Genomic DNA, 17,533 nt, shown 5'->3' with positions numbered 1-17,533 from the left:
TCTTTAGAGCATTTTTAATTTTATGGGTTTTCTATGCATGTAGCATTTTAATCAGTTTTAAGAGACGTGCATTTTTAAGGAAATAGGTCCAAATCAATTTACAAATTTAAACTGACCTTCCCGGTAATCGAACCCGTGACCCTCGGTTAGAGAGCCCAGTGCCGCTCCGATAAAGATCATGTTACATTATTGTATTATAGGTATATGGAAGGATAATTCGCCACGAACTACATACAAAGTCTTATCATTCATTTCCGTGTTCTAGAGCTTAAGGTGTAACAGAGGTCGGCTATAATATGCGTGTCGTATCAAAATTAATTAGTTTTAGATATCAATTAAACTAATATCTCCTTATATAAAGGAATAATGTTGGGACAAACCATGAAACAAACCATTTTGATAATATACACCGATTACGATGGATAAAATTAAAATTTATTTATTCTATTTAAACAATATATTATAGATTCGCTCGTTAAACTTTCTCTCCCAGGAAGTTGTTGAATTTAAAAAAATGCTAATAATCGAAAGTGATTCCATATTTAATGGGAAGTTACAATATCATAATTATATGAGCCATAGTTATTTAATAAACGTACCAACAGGGTTAAAGTCCCTAATAATAATTTAAAATTAGTATTAAATAAAATTCAAATAAACAAAATAGTTGGAAACAATTAATAGACCACATTAGTAGAACCGTAGTTTAAATTTTAATTAAAAACTATAATTTTAGAAAGTGAAAAGGTAGTGCTTTGTGTATTTTTGGACTGCTTAAATATGACAAATGTTTACATTACTTTTAGTTTAATTTTACAACCTAAAATGTTTTAACCTTGCAGTTATGTGCATATTTTATTTGTTAAAATATGCATTCCAAATAGAAATATAGTATAAATGAAATAAAAAAAAAATACAACACAACGTTTCGAGGATTGAAACCTATCCACTTTTTCGAGTGTAAAAATCTTAAATGTCGACAGATCAGTGAATCTTACGATTCGTTGGTACCTAAAGATGGATTTAAATCCTCGAAAAATAGTATTTTATTTTTTGTAACATAAAACAATGGCAAATATCCTAAATTCTTTTTGTTCCAAACGATTAATTGTCAATAACAAACTTAAACGAAGTAAAGTTTGAGATTAATAAAGAATGTTTGAGTAGATGAACAAAATTCTAGAGCACAGTCCAGAAAGTTCTACTATCAATTAATTGTTAATACATATTTGTTAATCAGTTTCCAATAGTTTCTAATCCATAATCTAGTCGTTATAAGATTTAAGCCTCCGTCTAAACAAATGTATTACCTAGCCTAAACCACACACCGGTTTCATTATTTGTTTTAATTTGTAAAAAGAGCTTTTACTTTATACTGTTCTAGATCATTTTTAGACAAATATTTATGAAACCAATAAACTATGGAGTATTTAATTTTAAGTATCGAAACAGTGTTTAAGTACAATTAAAATTGTTAATTTACTTGGTAAATTAATTAGTTACTATTGGTATTACTGATATAACTTCCTTCTTCATTTAATTAAAAACACTTTTAAGATCACCCGATCAATGAATAACGTCTAAAGAAACGCTACAGATATTTTACAAACATTCTAAAGTAACAGTTCGAATACTAAGTATGATTTATTAGAAAATCATTTTATTTCGACCTATTAATTCTCAAAATTGATTTTTTTTTTATCCGATAGTATTACATGTTATTGAACTTTCCTACAAAACTGATTACATTAATGGCAAGCAAAAATAGTCCTTCCGGCTCATTTAGAAGAATAGGTAGATTTTGGTACAATGGGGTTTACATGAAATCAATACCTTAATTCGAGGTTCAAAAACATTTTTGATTAAAAAATTGCTTCAGTAAATGCCATTAGCATTCCAGAACACGTTTTACTTGTTTTCTAATTTCATAAATTACTGAGTTGTGAATGTTTTTGAAAGTTTGAATGACCGTCAAAATAGAAAAAAATGGCTTCTCAAGCTGGCCAACAAACATAGCCGAGATATTAATAGCATCAATGTTTGAGGCAAGTCTCAACTTTTATGGATATTTTTGGGACTGTTATCGTTTCCAGAGGCCACATTAAAGTAAAGTAAAGATATCTCATTTTACCAGGCGAAGTTAGGACCAAGAAGCTCTCTCTAAAACTTAACCTGGGGACCAACGGCTTAAAGGTGACTTCCGAACCGCCACCAACGGCCGGGCAGGCGGGCTGCTTGCAAGGACAGGATCGCTCAGCGGCCACCCATCCAAGCAGCAGCCACGCTCGACGTTGCTTGATCAGGTTATCTCGCGATAACCGTTGTACCCGCTACACGATATACGGCATAAAAATGTTTGAAAGGGGGTTGGTTTTGGAATGTAGGTGCTTTGTTCGGTGAAGTTATGCAGAAATAGTCGGTAAGTGCTTCAATAAAAACAGTTGGAATAAGCTGTTTTTGTATATGAGTGTGTATACAAAATGTATCTTAAAGTAAACAACTAATCCGTGTAGCCATGAAGACCATATGGTAAAGAATAAAATGAAGACAACAAAGTCAAAAATGACAAAATTAAGACACTATACTTGCCTGCTGTGGCTTCCTTATGTTGTAATTATGTAGATTTTTCGTCTTCGCTTCTCCTGACGAAATGTTGTATGTTAGAAAATAAGTTACCCAATTCACCTCCGGTTATTTCGAACTCAATGGAAACTGACACAGTTGTTAATGGAATATCTGTTAACTTAAGATGGCTCTCCGTAATGATGACTTCCAAGACCATGACACTAACGCGTAAGTCCAAGGATTAAAATTGCCAGAATTTATTTTATCATGCAAAATTTGTGTTGCCATTTTAAACTGAATGGATTATACCTGTATATATATCTGATAGTTTAATTTATGCTATTAATTTTAGAGATTATTTCAATTTCAAAAAAGCTTAAATGTTTATAGACCATTGAATCTTACGATTCGTTGACACCTGAAGATAGATTCCAATCATCGAAAAGTACTGTTTTCGTAACATATAACGATGACAGATGTCCGAAATCCTATCATCCTTTCAAACCTCCTATCGTCAAACTTTGAACGAAAAGTTCGAGAGTAATATAGTTAATGTGTTATTAGATGAACAAAAACATAGTCCAGAAATCTCTACTATTGATTTTTAATACATAATTGTTAATCCACTTTCCAGCAGCAAGAACATAGCCAGAAAAAGAAATTTGGGGAGAGGTCCAGACAACTCATATTTTTTCCCGTAGTGGACAGAGAGTAAAGCCCCATTTTGTTCCTTAAAAAGTTCCTGATCCGTTTCTTTGTTGGGAACGATCTTTCAGCAGTACATGTCAGTAATACTGAATTATTTAAATAATAATAATCGTTTACTAAAAAAGTCATTTACAAAAATTGAAATTATGGGGGGGTTCTTGACCCCCTTGGATTCCCTCGCTAGCTTCGTCCCTTGTCCAGCAGTTACTAATCCATGATCTAGTCATTATAAGATTTAATCCTCCGTGTACAAAAATGTAGTTTAGTCTAAAACACTGATATTTTATGGAAGCTCAAAAGGTTTTGTTGCAACCAATGGTATTAAGGAAGTTCCAACAAGCCCATTATTGACTTCCAAGCTTGGCTTGAGTGATGAAATAAGGAATTTCACAATAAGTTATTTCCATTCCGCTTCCAATCAGCCTATTGATTCCCGTACCAAATTGAGTAAAATCCCAACAATACACCGCGACTTACGTTGTCTTGGGATTACGTGAACTCAGTTTCATGCCGAAGTCGGTGTCGAAACATCCCAAAATCCATCGGTCTCGCCCTGAATGCTGTTATATTGATTACGTGCGGAAAATTGTTAATCCCGCCGTTACGCTGCGGTTAGGATTAGCCGATCAATCAGACTGTCAGTATTGAGGATGACGTACTATCAGTTTCAATCGGACCGCGCATGGTAGACTACTTACTGTACAATCAGTACTTTCAGTAATCTTCTTAGTGGGCTGCTAGCTAAGATAAATATAAGTTGTAATTAAATCACTTTTACCGGTTTAATAACTTTTTGTTGTCAGTTTTTCATTTTGTTTTCCTTCCAAAAAATATAAAATATATTAAATACTAGCTGTATCCCGCGGCTTTGCACGCTTTTCGAAAGCTTTGCCCGTGTATGTGAATTTCTGGTTTAATTGAATTATATTTACAACGCCAATGTAGTGTTTGCCTTGTTGCCACGATCAAGAAAATCTGTGTATGTTTATAGCCATCATACACTTACATGTAATTTATTATAAAGTGGTCTAACACTCAAACTTTAAGTTCAGTCAGAAATTTATCTTAAAGACAAATATACATAATAACTTAGTGCCTTCAAATAGTGTTTGGCTATGTAATATACCTAACTGTCTCGTAATTGCAGTTTTTAGTGTGCAGGCGCCATGAAACCTTTTATCTTTTGAAGCGCCGCTTGGTGGCGAATTACATCAGTGGGCATAGTATATAAACCTCCTCTGTGGAAAAATACATATACATACAAATTTTCATAATGGTCGGTTTAATAGTTTACGATTCCATAAAGGACAAACACTCAAACATTCATTATATATATATATATATATATACTAGCTGTTTCCCGCGGCTTCGCACGCTTTTCGTAAGTTTTGCCCGCGTATGAGCACTTCTGGTTGAAGTAAATTATATTTCCAACGCCATTATGTAGATTTATGATAGATTTTACCTTGATGTCATGATCAAGAAAATCAGTCAAAAATGTATTGTACATGCATATGTACTTTATTACAAAGTGGTCTACCACTCAAGCTTTAAGTTCAACCAAAGATTTAGTTTAAAGACAATTATACATCATAACGTAGCGCCTTCAAATAGTGTTTCACTGTTTAATATATGTATCTACCTCGTAATTGCAGTTTATAATGTGCAGGCGCTTCGAAATTTTTCTTTTAAAGTGCCACCTGGTCGCGAGTTACATCAATGGGCATAGCATATAAACCTTCTCCGTGGAAAAATACATATACATACAAATTTTCATAATGATCGGTCACATAGTTAACGATTCCATAAAGGACAAACACACAAACATTCATTTTTATATATAGACTAGCGGGCCCGGCGCGCTTTGCTGCGCATTTCAATAATTTTTTGTAAAAGTTGCCCGCGGCTTCGCACGCAATTTCCCGTTGAAAACAGTACACTATATTCACTTATTCTTTTTCTATCACATTCTAAACATTGCTGAGATAATTGATAGTCGTTCCATCGTGAGCCTCTTGGGCGTATTATGAAGGTATGTACCATATTCCTGCCTCTATCTAGCTGTTACCCACGGCTTCGCACGCAAATCTTAAGAACCGAAGTCCTTATATTACTTAGTAAATTTTTTTTTTACTATAATAAATTTTAGATTAAATTAGTTATATCTCCGATGCCACGATTGAGCTTGCTTTGTTGTCTCGATCGAGAGAATATGTACACACGGAGTTTTGAGAACCATACTTCTGTCAAAAAAAACAACTAAGGTTGATTTTATAACATTCTTTATATTTGTAGCCAACGTAAGATAGTAATTATGATATCTGCATTACTCTTCTGATCAAGCATGAGCATGGTTTATATTAAATAAATATTGCAGTTAAAGGTGAATTTTTACGTCAAATTTGAATTGTATTATCTGGATAGTAAAGTCTATGTTTAACAGTGATTGCAAAAACAGTTTAAACAAAATTTGTCGTTTCTCTTAAGCTTACTCTATGCTTTAAAACTATAAGTGTAATATATGTTTACAAAGAACAGCTGATTAAAAATTTGAAAAGACGTTAACATATGTTTGCTGCAATGCATTTCTTATGGGTATTTCTGTAACCAGTGGGGCGGAATCCTGAATCGGGAAAGGGATGGGCATAGCTTATAAACCTTCTCCGTGGAAAAATACATATACGTACAAATTTTCATCATGATCGGTCCAATAGTTCACGATTCCATAAAGGACAAACATTCATTTTTATATATTATATAGAAGATATATATATATATATATATATATGAATGTTTATGAATGTTATGTGTATATATATATATAGATTAAGATGTCAAAATATCGTACACCGTTCACTTGACTTGAATGGATATGACGAAAACATATCAATACTGATAAATATTTTATTAATCGCGTTTTATTAATTTTTAGACCTAGAATAGAAAGATATGATCGTTTTAACGTACCTATGGTAGAAAACTCAGTACCTCCACCGTGAATTAATTGAGATCGTGTCTATCACATCGTAGTGCACTCAATTGTGCATCTGATGAGACAATGAGACTACCTCTTCATCTAGACTACATTGGATAGCTCCTGGATAACCAGAGAGAGCTTTTTTGTAATTTAGATGTCTCTGATGTCGAAACTAATGAGAGTTCGTTTTGAACGTCAATTTTTTTTATCTCTAAACGGACATTGACTCCAGATTCCTAGAAGTCTGTAGCTGTAGCAGATTTCAGATACTACAAAAAGCAGAAAAGATATATGGAGATAAACTTATTCGCAAAAAAAATTAAATCTGCATTTCTCATACACATTTTTAATGAGAATAAAAAGGTTCGAGGAAGTTCAGAAATTATTTGTTTCTAGAACGAACGTATTTACCAAAGAAATAAAGCTACAGACATAAACAGGATAGAAAGGAACCTACTACAGTTATATGACCTGGTCCGAGTAAACTACATCATTAAGGGTGTTTAGCATCTAAATAGGTATATTTATTGGAATCTGTTTATTTTCTTCTTCTGATGGACAAAGTTTAACTCTGAAGTACTAAAAACATCAATATTGTCGAGTTCTAGATCTTCAACTCAAGAACCGGCTGTTCTGGAAGCCAAGAACAGTATTAAGACTCGTGCACTTTTATGACATTATTTTAGTCGTTGACTAATTTTGTTGTATGGTAAAAGATATATAAAATTTTCGCTACTCGATTAAACACTAACAAAGTATAAACTTCACAAAAACATAAAAGCGTTCGGTGAATATTATTTATATTTTTTAAATTAAGACATCTCTCATACAGCTAACAATAAGGTTGTAGTGCATGAGGTTTAAATTATTCTTATGGGGCTAAAAACAAAATGGCCGCCAGTACAACTGTCTCATTGCCGCCTCCACGTGTCCTGCGCGTCGCGCGTGCGCATGAGCGCGTACAGGCTCTACACACATGAGGGGCTCGCGCCGAGGCTAATTTCACAGTTCACAATAATTGTGAACATATGCAAATTTGAGTTCCATTAATTTTTTTAGTACATTTCATTTATAAGAGATTTAACTTAAATAAATAATCGTCCCTGAGCTAGCTAAAAAGTGTGTACTACGTATGTAAAGATTAAACATACGCGTAAATTAAAAAGTTACTCTTTTATTTTAGTAATTTATTCCTTCAAAACTAATATTTTTATGGAAATTATTAGAGGGTCAACGTAGCAAAGATTTTCCACAATCTTTAAGGTTTTGAGTCTGTAGCCCCGTTCTTTCATAGAGTGTTTAACTTACTTTTTTTATACCGACCCTTTGAGTTATCACTCCTACTTCTTTCATATTTTCTTCATCTTCTCTTTTCAATTATTCCTAACGTACTGCTTCGATTTTGTAGTACAGTTGAGGACTTTATATTTATTTCTAACACTGTTTATGTTCTCAAAATCTCCTGAAACTCAATGCCTCTTATAACCATGAATGACATGTTTTGCACAAGACGTACCATACTGTTGGAGGTATTGAACAGGTCCCCTTTTTATATTGGTACATGCTTTACAATTTTGAAGGAACAGATGTATAAAAACAATGTAAACATAATAATTTATGTAGATGTGTGGAGTCATTATATAATCCCTGCTTAAGCTAGAGTATAAACTTGTTAATGTCTAAATTTCGATAAAATATAAAGAAAATAGATAAGGTTGCTTCATCAATACACACAATAACGTATTGACTTTTTGACAACATTACATTTGACAAATTGCCGAGGGAATAGTTATTTGAGTATTATGTCATAATTTTGTAATAAAAATATCACAGGGCCAAGAATGCATCCCTGAGGAACTCCTAATGACCTATCTTGGCACTGAAATTTTAACGTTTTTATTGATTATACTCAGTTCCTACTTAGTGGATTGGTATTTAACATTACCAAATGTGAAGTTCGTCATTGAATTTTGTCAATTAGTCGGTACAATTTCACCAATAACTACATTGTTAAGAATCGAAACAGTAGTTTGGAATGTTTTAGGTTTGTTATCCTTAGAACTTTTGGATCGTACCGAGACTACACAGATCATCCTTACTCATTTTATACGTCTAATTTCCCAGGCGGCAAAGTAAAGAACCGTAACAATAAAACATCTTAAAATGTCCAGTAAAATATGGCTTAAAACTATTTCCTATCGAATGACATGTATATCGTAATGCCTAAAAAAACTGGGGTTCCTGTTATTATATTGAAATATTGTAATGAACTACAAATAACTCAAGCTAAAAGCAATTTCAACGGTTGGGACTCATTAACATCCTTATCATTTAATCACTTGTTCCCCTGTCATAATCATTATGTTATAGTCAGTGGTTCTAATTACGGGTGCCAATTTTTGGGGTGAGTCAATTACAATACAAATTACGCCAAAAAATTTTTAGATTTGAAGTGATATTTTGTCTGCCTTACTCACGCATTTAGATAACTCATATACTTCTTTTTTTAGAGAGCTTCATGCTTTTAAGATTTTTTTATTTATAAGGAAAAAATCAATTTAAATTATAAGCGAGTAGTTTACTCTGCCACTCATTGTTTAATATCATTAACTCACAAGAGAAATACAACAGGGTCAAGAATGCATCCCTGAGGAACTCCACTAATGACCTGTTTGGCTTTGAAATGTGAAAGTTTGGTTATTTCTTTTGACTTTGTTGACTTTCTGTACCTGTTTTCTATTGATTTCGTGATGATGTAGATAAGATGTGATGATTTAATATTATACTGTTTGTAGAACTCTAGATTATTTGTTTTCATTTTAATCGAACCATGAGTTTGTTGCTGTTGTAACGGCAGATATTATCAGACAAGAAATTGAGTCAGAACTCATCTCTTTCACTAGTCAACCTCTCTGTAAAATGTAATCCTATGCTTCAAAACATTTTTATTTTTATATATAAACTAGCTGTTTCCGGCGTATTGCAGGCAATTTTTTAAATTGAAGTCTATAGCCTACATGGATAAAGTACTGATTATGTAATATGAAGAAGTCCTATGATATTTTTTAAATCTAAGTAAGAAATTAAGCATTCACCAGATAAAGTATTTTCTAAATGTCATTATTTTTTTCCAAATTCTAAAGTGTTCCGGAAAATTTTCTGATATTTTTCTTCCTACAAATCTTCCATGGAACTTAACGAATTAAAAAAAGGAAATTTCTAGAGATTAGCGCTTAGCAACACATATAGCGATTCATTTTTATTTATAAGAGGATAAATATCGATGTTAGTACTGTGTTCTAGGAGGTATCTGAATACATACACGTATTATCTCTTAGAAAAACCAAGGTAAGGTCATATTATATGTAATTCTAGATGCCATTGTGAGATGATATGATTGTATGACTGTTAAAGATAACCTGGCATCAAATAAAAACATTTTAGTTAGTAACTGCTTAGTATGCAAAGATCATACGACCACAGAGTAATAAGGTATATATATATATATATACCTTATTACTCTGTGATATGACTGTCCACGAATTATGGATAGACGGTGTAAAGCAACATTAATCTAGAAAACGACTCACTAATTTTGAGCATGACCGCAACAGTCGGGTAATTTCCGTTGCAATTGCGTACGTGAACCTCTGTAACACTCTCTTAAACACCTCTATAGAGCACACTACACCACATCTGGAACAATCTAACATCTAAAATCCCCCAGTCTAGAATGGTTTTAAGGTCATCCAAGTATTGTAGAAATAATATTCTAGACATTCCAGCATTTTGTTATGTGTGGATTAACACACAACACTCTTGTTCTCAGCCTCTGGAAACCCAGGCAAAGAATTTTGGTTTCCTATTCCTTCCTTCAGAATTTTAGTAACTTCCTGTTAGCTAGATTGATGTTCTTTGCATCCAAATAAATCAGTCGATAAAAGTTGCTGGACTGAAACGCTTTCAGGTTATAGTAGCTCTTGGTTTCTGGTAGCCCCAGGATTCTTAGAACTTCTGCTCTCTGGAAGTCCTAGCCTCTGGGATCAATTAGATAATTTCAACTTCTTCTTCTTCTTCTTTCACCGTCTTCTCTTGTGAAAGATAACCTCCAACCAAAGTTGTTACTGAGTTTGTTATTAGAAAATGGAAGTACAATGAATAAGTACTCTCTAGCTCCAGATCAAGAAAAATAGTACTGGTATGCACCTCATTAATTTGATAGGTATCTCCGTTTCAAGTTTACTATAGGACTCCCATATTAAATCATAAGTGCTCTCAGTGAGAAAGCTAACGTACTCCGACTTCAGGATTCCTTTGACCTAAGACAGCTCAAGTGCCAGTTAAATCTGTTTGACCTATTCACTAAAATAAATATCTTAGAATGATGCACGGGGCTGCAATTTAATAAGCGGCCACCACCAGAACCGAACTATCGATATTTATGATTATCTAAACTACCGAAAACGAAACATTGAACCGAATTAGTTATAGGTACCGGTACTTCAAATTAGAGTATAGTTCAGCTGCTTTCGTATTTAAAAAAGTAACAATTTAATTATGCATAAAACACTATCTAGCCAATGTTTATTTATAAAATGTAACAAACAAAACAGGGTAATATTTATATTTTACTATTTTTAAGGATAAACGTGACAGCTTATGATACAAATAACAATATTTTACTTGCGCCCATTACTCAAATACCATAAAAATGATTTTACTTCGTTTGGTTTAATTTTGAACAATATCGCTGTATCAATAGTTTGGTACCCTGATTCGATTGTGGTGGTTGCCGCTTACTATACTGCAGCCATGTCCAGAAATAAGAATATTTTCGAACGGCCATCAAGGAGATTCCTTGAATGCTATGTATGCCAAAGATGTGCATGACGTTCCTGCTATTCGGCACTCATATTTAGCCCAATGTTTACTACCATTTAATGAACGCCCCCGGGGTCGGCACCCCCAGGAAGCACACCCGCCTGCCTTGTCTCGGTACCACAGTTTAGTAGTACTCCAGGCCAACCGGTCAGTTTTTGTCGCCTCCAAGGCCCAGGGCCACTCCCCCACGGGCGTCCAGTCGGTCCACTTGTTAGCCGATACTGGACATCCGAACATGTTTTCTGGTGAGTGATTGAACTTTTGTTCCGGCGGACTTTGTTTTTATAAAAAAAAATCTCCCATCTTGCCGTCAAGTCGGGAAAAAATTTTAATTTACTTCCTAGCTTAATGACTTATGAATGAAAAGATTTTCGTGTCATATTTTATTTGTTAATGTGCGTAGTATTCATCCATGTGCTTTACTGTACATTGTGTTTTGTGCATTGTTATCATTGTTTAAAATCCATATATTTCGGCAAGACGGTCGAGCGCTATGAGCATTGCTGTTGTGGGTTTTACCTATGTGTTTTTGTGAATGATCTCCAACTGCCAGGGAATCATCATTGCACCATCGGTACACAAAAAGTGACGCAACATTGCGCTATCAAAGCTACTGTGTAAAATTATTTTTCACAACTTTTGACCATTTGTACCTTAAAATTCTTGTGAATATTGGTATGAAATTTTCAATAATTTGACAGACATTTACACTTTAGTTAGTACTACTACAAAATTATATTACTAAATGTATCCTAAATTTTGAGTAGAATTTCTATAGGAGCTAACCGAACATTGCATGGTTGAGCTACAAAACATTTAAAGTGGTTTACCGTTGTTTGCGAAGTTAGCAATACATTTTAGTTATTTTATCGTGATGCAACAAAGATCCAGTTACTTATTCCTAATTTAAAGCCCTTAAATACCTATTTCTTGTATGTTATTCAATTGTTCACACAGACATAATATTAAGTTCAAAAGCACCTCATTCCATAAAAAGGAAGGTAATAAGGCTTCTCAACGTTTCTGTATGGTTTTTGGTTGATAAATCCAAATCCATTGTTTGCAACCGAAAGAACACAAAGAAAGTTAAATATATACCTTTAAAACTAAAATTGTTCATTTTTGGTTTCTATTTTAAAAACTGTATTTTAACTTACTGACAGAAACGAAATAAACTCACTCTCGTACTACCAATAACTAAAGGCGCTCTTTCACTATTTTTTTAAATGTTTAAGTGTCGAGTTAGATTATCATCTATGATAGAAAAGTTACAGCATAATTTTTACCTAATGATACTTTGATATCGTAAAATATAAGTTAGACAATAGACCTAAAATATCCTCAGAAGTTTCACACAATATCTCATCATTATGTACAGTTTGGAGTTGTGTGTGTATGTTTCCGTTATGGGCGTGTATTTACAGAAATACGGGTGTATGCCCAACTGGCGTATGGAGTTACAAAGCTACAATGAGTTGTTTATTATAACATATGAAAAATAAGTTAAGATTCTCACGAACCAACAGTTGATATCAAGTGTTACTGGAAAATAATAACGCTTAAGTAAATGACTGTAACGTGATAAAGCTGTACATACAAAAAGAGTAATTAAATTACAATACCTCACAGACAAAGGTACCAAATACCTATTGGTACTTAAGAAAAAAATCTACAACAAAGTGTGTCATTACGAGTAGAAGTTAAATAGCCTATTTTGGAGATTATAGTGTTATACGGGCAATGTGAATCAGGAAATTCAACCTAGAAAATAGACTGTTACTGTAAACTTCCAGGTATTCAAAATCTTTTCAAGAAAAAGTACTTAAACTACTGTCTCTAATCTTCAATAAGTAATAATGATAGATAGCGAAAACAATGCGATAAGAAACTTCTTTTCTCAAATACCACTGCAGTATACGGGCTACCAAGAAGAGAACAATGCTGAAGGAGAAAACTATTCTTCCGGATCACTAAAAACCAGAAGTGCAATAGATAAAGATATTTTGTTTCCCCATGCATGAGTGGTTGCGACTCCTTGGATATTTATCACACAGCTTCTTCATCACCCTATCAACTTTAAGACAATTTCATGCTACGTTCTTTGTTGAAATTATTTCCGTTCTTAAATATTTTAAAGTTCCTTTTATCACCCTTGGATAATAGTAGGGCATTTTCACAAGTACTTGTATATTTACGAATTATATTGCATGTGTCGGCCATATTATTCATAACTTGACGGTGGTTGATTAAGATCAGCCAATCACAATTAAGCTCCGCCCCTTTACAGACGACTGCTTATTACTGACAGTTTCAGTGTACTGTGTATACACCTGTTGACTGAAGATGGCTTTCCATAGGAAGATCTAAATATTTCAAGAACATGTTTCTTTACGTGGGGTAAAGAAGCAACTTCATTACCGGAAGACTTTGATGTTAATAATGACATCTGCCGCGAGAGCCTAAGGACTAAGAGCAAGAAAGGTGAAATTCCTAAAAGCCCTAACTAAAATCACGATAAATCAATGCTCCATACATTGAGGACTCATCGACTATTCACTCCATCCAGACAGTGCAACCGCTTGAGGAAATTCCTAACTATTCTGTACAGTAATACCAACAAAATCTCTAGAATTAATGCACTGCTCGACCTCAGATTACAAGGACATTGCCTCAGCCACCCTCCCCACCCACTAAAGTCACGGTCCAGCTACACGGTTTCAGATTTTTCAACCAAATGCTGCGGTGGCTTGGGAATGACTTGCTTCCTGAACTGTCGGCATGAACTGATCGAAGTAACCACACTGCAGTCCACAGCTCCGGGAAACTGCTAAAGCTCCCCCCCCCCCCAAGAACAGGGACTGTCGGAGAAGTTGTGGATGTTTCTACGTCCGGGGAGTCTGTTTGACGTTGGGCATGTTCAAACATTGACTACTCATTTGATTTGGAAGTTCAAGGAAATCAGGAAAACCCTCCAGGTGCAATATCTGGAAGAGGAGCTTGTGTGCAGAAAGTAAGTGCTTACTGAACTTCAAACTGATCATATTAACATTTAATTATTACAGTTTCCAGTCAAAATTACTTTGTATTTTACAGAGCTTGTTTTGAATTCAATCTTTACTATTCACATTTACACTTAAACGATTTCTTGTTCAATAACAACTGTCATCGACGCTTTATCAACATCTTGAACCTTCAATTTTCCCCAAGACTATTTTCATAGTCTAAACCATTTTTAATCGGAAAGTCATTACTTATTATTACTATTAAATGGTTACATCATTATGTAACCAAATCATTGGCTGGATGTATTATTAAATATATTTAATTCTAAATGCATCTGAAATTGGTGATTAAAATAAAAACTTTAATGATGCAAACGCCGTTGAAAGATATAAAGATGTTGATGTAAGATTGAAGATTGTGTAACACATTAATCATTTGCTTGTCAGAATTTACATGAGACGAAGTATGAAGGAGATGTTGGGCGACTGTTAGAGCGATTTGACAGTTATCTCTAGAACAGAACTAATAAATAATATATGGCTACATATGTAAAAGTTGAAATCTGTTATTTGATCCAAAATTAAAATGTAAAACTTATTCATTTTGCGGTTTCAAATAATTGGGGGTTGAGTATTACACTAAAGGTATTCTCTATTAAGCTTTTTTCGTGTATTTCCAAAAAAGTCCTAGCGAAACATGTTTTGTATGTGTTATCTTTCTACCAATTTTAAAGAATTTTAACATAGGCTACGTCATTATTCGTTAAAACAAGTCTTTTCGTTGAACAGTAAGTTTGTATATTCGAATTTAACTGAATGCGATTCGTGATTTCTGTTACAATTACTCAATTTCTGTTTATTTATTTATCTATCTAATAAATTTTTATTTTTATTCTTTATACAACTCCCACCATGCGGCTCATATAGCCTAATTAAAGAGCGCAAAAATTAAAAGAACCACATTACAAAACAGCCTGATTTAAATAGGAGTTATGAATGTTGATAGAAATTTTTATCTTGTAAATATACAAGTTCAAGTTCTAGTCTGTATATAACAGATACAGATTAACATTTATAAGCTAAACTTCTTGTCCTTCACTGCCAAATTCGATGGCATATCATTAATGTAGGAGGGTTGCAGTTTGATTATTTTGAGCAGTAGGATACTTTTTTAAATTTTAAATGTTTTAAAACCTTTAAATCTAAAAATAAGTTAAACTTAAATTCAAATTAGTTCAATCCTGAATTCTCCTTATTTGTAAATATTAACATTTGAAACAGTGTTTTTGATCGACTTGTAAAAAACCGGTATTGATAAGAATAAAAAGTAATTTACTATTCAAAGTCCCAAACACCCTTCGTAATTACAGAAATTACTCAACTCCATCAATGCGGTGGGGTAAAAATCGCACGATTATAAACGCACAGATTGGTTTCAAGTTGTCTTCCTTGTGCCTGAACAACTCACAGGTGCACCTGACTGAGCAGGGTTGGCCAGACTGCGGAAGCCAGTATTTTTTGGCGAGCAGACAAATGTCTGATGACTCAAGTATAACACCGTGTCGGACAAGTATCAAGCCTCTTAATTGAGCTAAATTACCATAAATTCAAACCGGGCCACTGCATATGTAGGTTACTTGGACCTTTTCGCGTTATAAATCGGCCGCAGTATAATAAGCGACCACCAGCACAACCGGATCATGACTATCGAATGATATTGAATCACCGATATTCGTGCACTGCTGTATGTAAGTTACTTGGACCTTTTCGTGTTATACATCGGCCGCAGTATAATAAGCGACCACCAGCACAACCGGATCATGACTATCGAATGATATGAAATCATCGATATTCGTGACCATCCTAAAGGACTGAAATCTGTTAATAGCACTGAGCTTTATTGCAAAATGTTGGAATAAAAAACAAGTGAAGAGACTTCTTGAGTAGATTGCCGCTAAACGGTGATGGAACTCAAGAACCTTGGGGTTTTCATATATTCGAATACAATTTGTAATTGAACATTTTCAAGGTATTCTAATAAGTACGGTATCTATTAATTCGAATTATCTTGGTCGGACGTCTAACAACTAGAGGCCGAACTATTCACTCACTACGAATCTTTCAAACAATTGAATGCAATGTTCTCAAATTAATTTGAATTACTTTCTGGCGCTGAGAATTCAATAACGTTGTTCATAACACCCATTGTAGCAATTTAATCGAAATCAAAATTATACTAGTTACAGAATGTACCTGTGTAATGTAATGTGTGTGAATGTAATGTGTTTAATGTTATAGTTGGTTAATTAACGTTATAAAGGCAACGGAAGGAGTCAAGTGTGTCATTCATTTAAAATTAACAATTTTTAACGTACCTATGTACTTTTGACTAAACATTTCCAATCTCAGAATAATAGGGTTTATAATATTAAATATTTCAGATTACAAAAATACACCAAAACTGCCCTTACTAAAACACAAAAAACTAATATTAATTAATTAAGATTTATTATTTTAAAGTGCTCACTAACAGAAAATAGTAACACATTAACAGTGTTTTATCGGGATAAAGATCATACAAGATAATAATTATTCTTTGTATACATTCGTTTAGAATGCATTCGTTATCTAATCAATCATTATTATTCGTCAGTGTTAAATTTTTATCTAAGGGCCTCAAAGTATTTCGGGGTTTAATAATGGTTATTTGAATACTGCTTAGCTTCTTTAATACAAAGAACTTTCAATATTAAGAACAAGCGCTTTCTCAAGCGTGCTTGTTATTTGATTAAAAATATATTTTTACAATATTTTTTTTTAATCTTAAGGGAGGTATAACGAGTCAGTTTTAAACAGCTGAGATATTTCAAACGGTTTAATGGCAATTCCATTGCCACTTTTGTATACCATTGCAAAAAAGAACTCTTGTGGTTCTATTAACTTTGAGTAGACATTGTTTCTTAGAAAATAGTATTAAAAGATGTTATAATCCGTTTCTTTTTGTAACCTCCTTTGTATGTTCGCAGGTTTGTGATTAGCTCCGTTGTCTGTAAAGCGATGTAATAAAGACTCCACTGAAAACATTGTGTTTCTTTCTAAACTGCAAAATTGAGATATAATACTAAATGTTAGGATATTGAATGAATGAATGAATGAATGAATGAATGAAAAAGTGTTTTTATTTTTGACCAAAATATAATACAATACATACAATAAAAAAACACTACATCTACAATGGCTTGAATGCCGTCTGTAGTGGTTAGCAGGAATGATACTGTACTAATCTAAGAATAACAAAAGTCAAGTTAAATTGGCAATAATAATTTAAAATTATAAATCAACACACTGGGACACTTTTCCAAAAACTGAATAATGCTAACTTAAAATTATTTAATTTATC

At 33.4% G+C, this 17,533-nt stretch overlaps 1 protein-coding gene across 1 annotated transcript in view; it reads left to right on the top strand.

Annotated features, from left to right (window-relative positions):
* LOC124366385 (glucose dehydrogenase [FAD, quinone]-like) overlaps positions 1–17,533 on the top strand; it is a 43,692-nt gene that overhangs the window by 485 nt on the left and 25,674 nt on the right. The gene's annotated exons all lie outside the window — the stretch shown is intronic.

This window comes from Homalodisca vitripennis, chromosome 7, assembly GCF_021130785.1.
Source record: "Homalodisca vitripennis isolate AUS2020 chromosome 7, UT_GWSS_2.1, whole genome shotgun sequence".
Classification (NCBI taxonomy): Eukaryota; Metazoa; Arthropoda; class Insecta; order Hemiptera; family Cicadellidae; genus Homalodisca; species Homalodisca vitripennis.
This window is presented reverse-complemented; position numbering and strand designations above follow the sequence as displayed.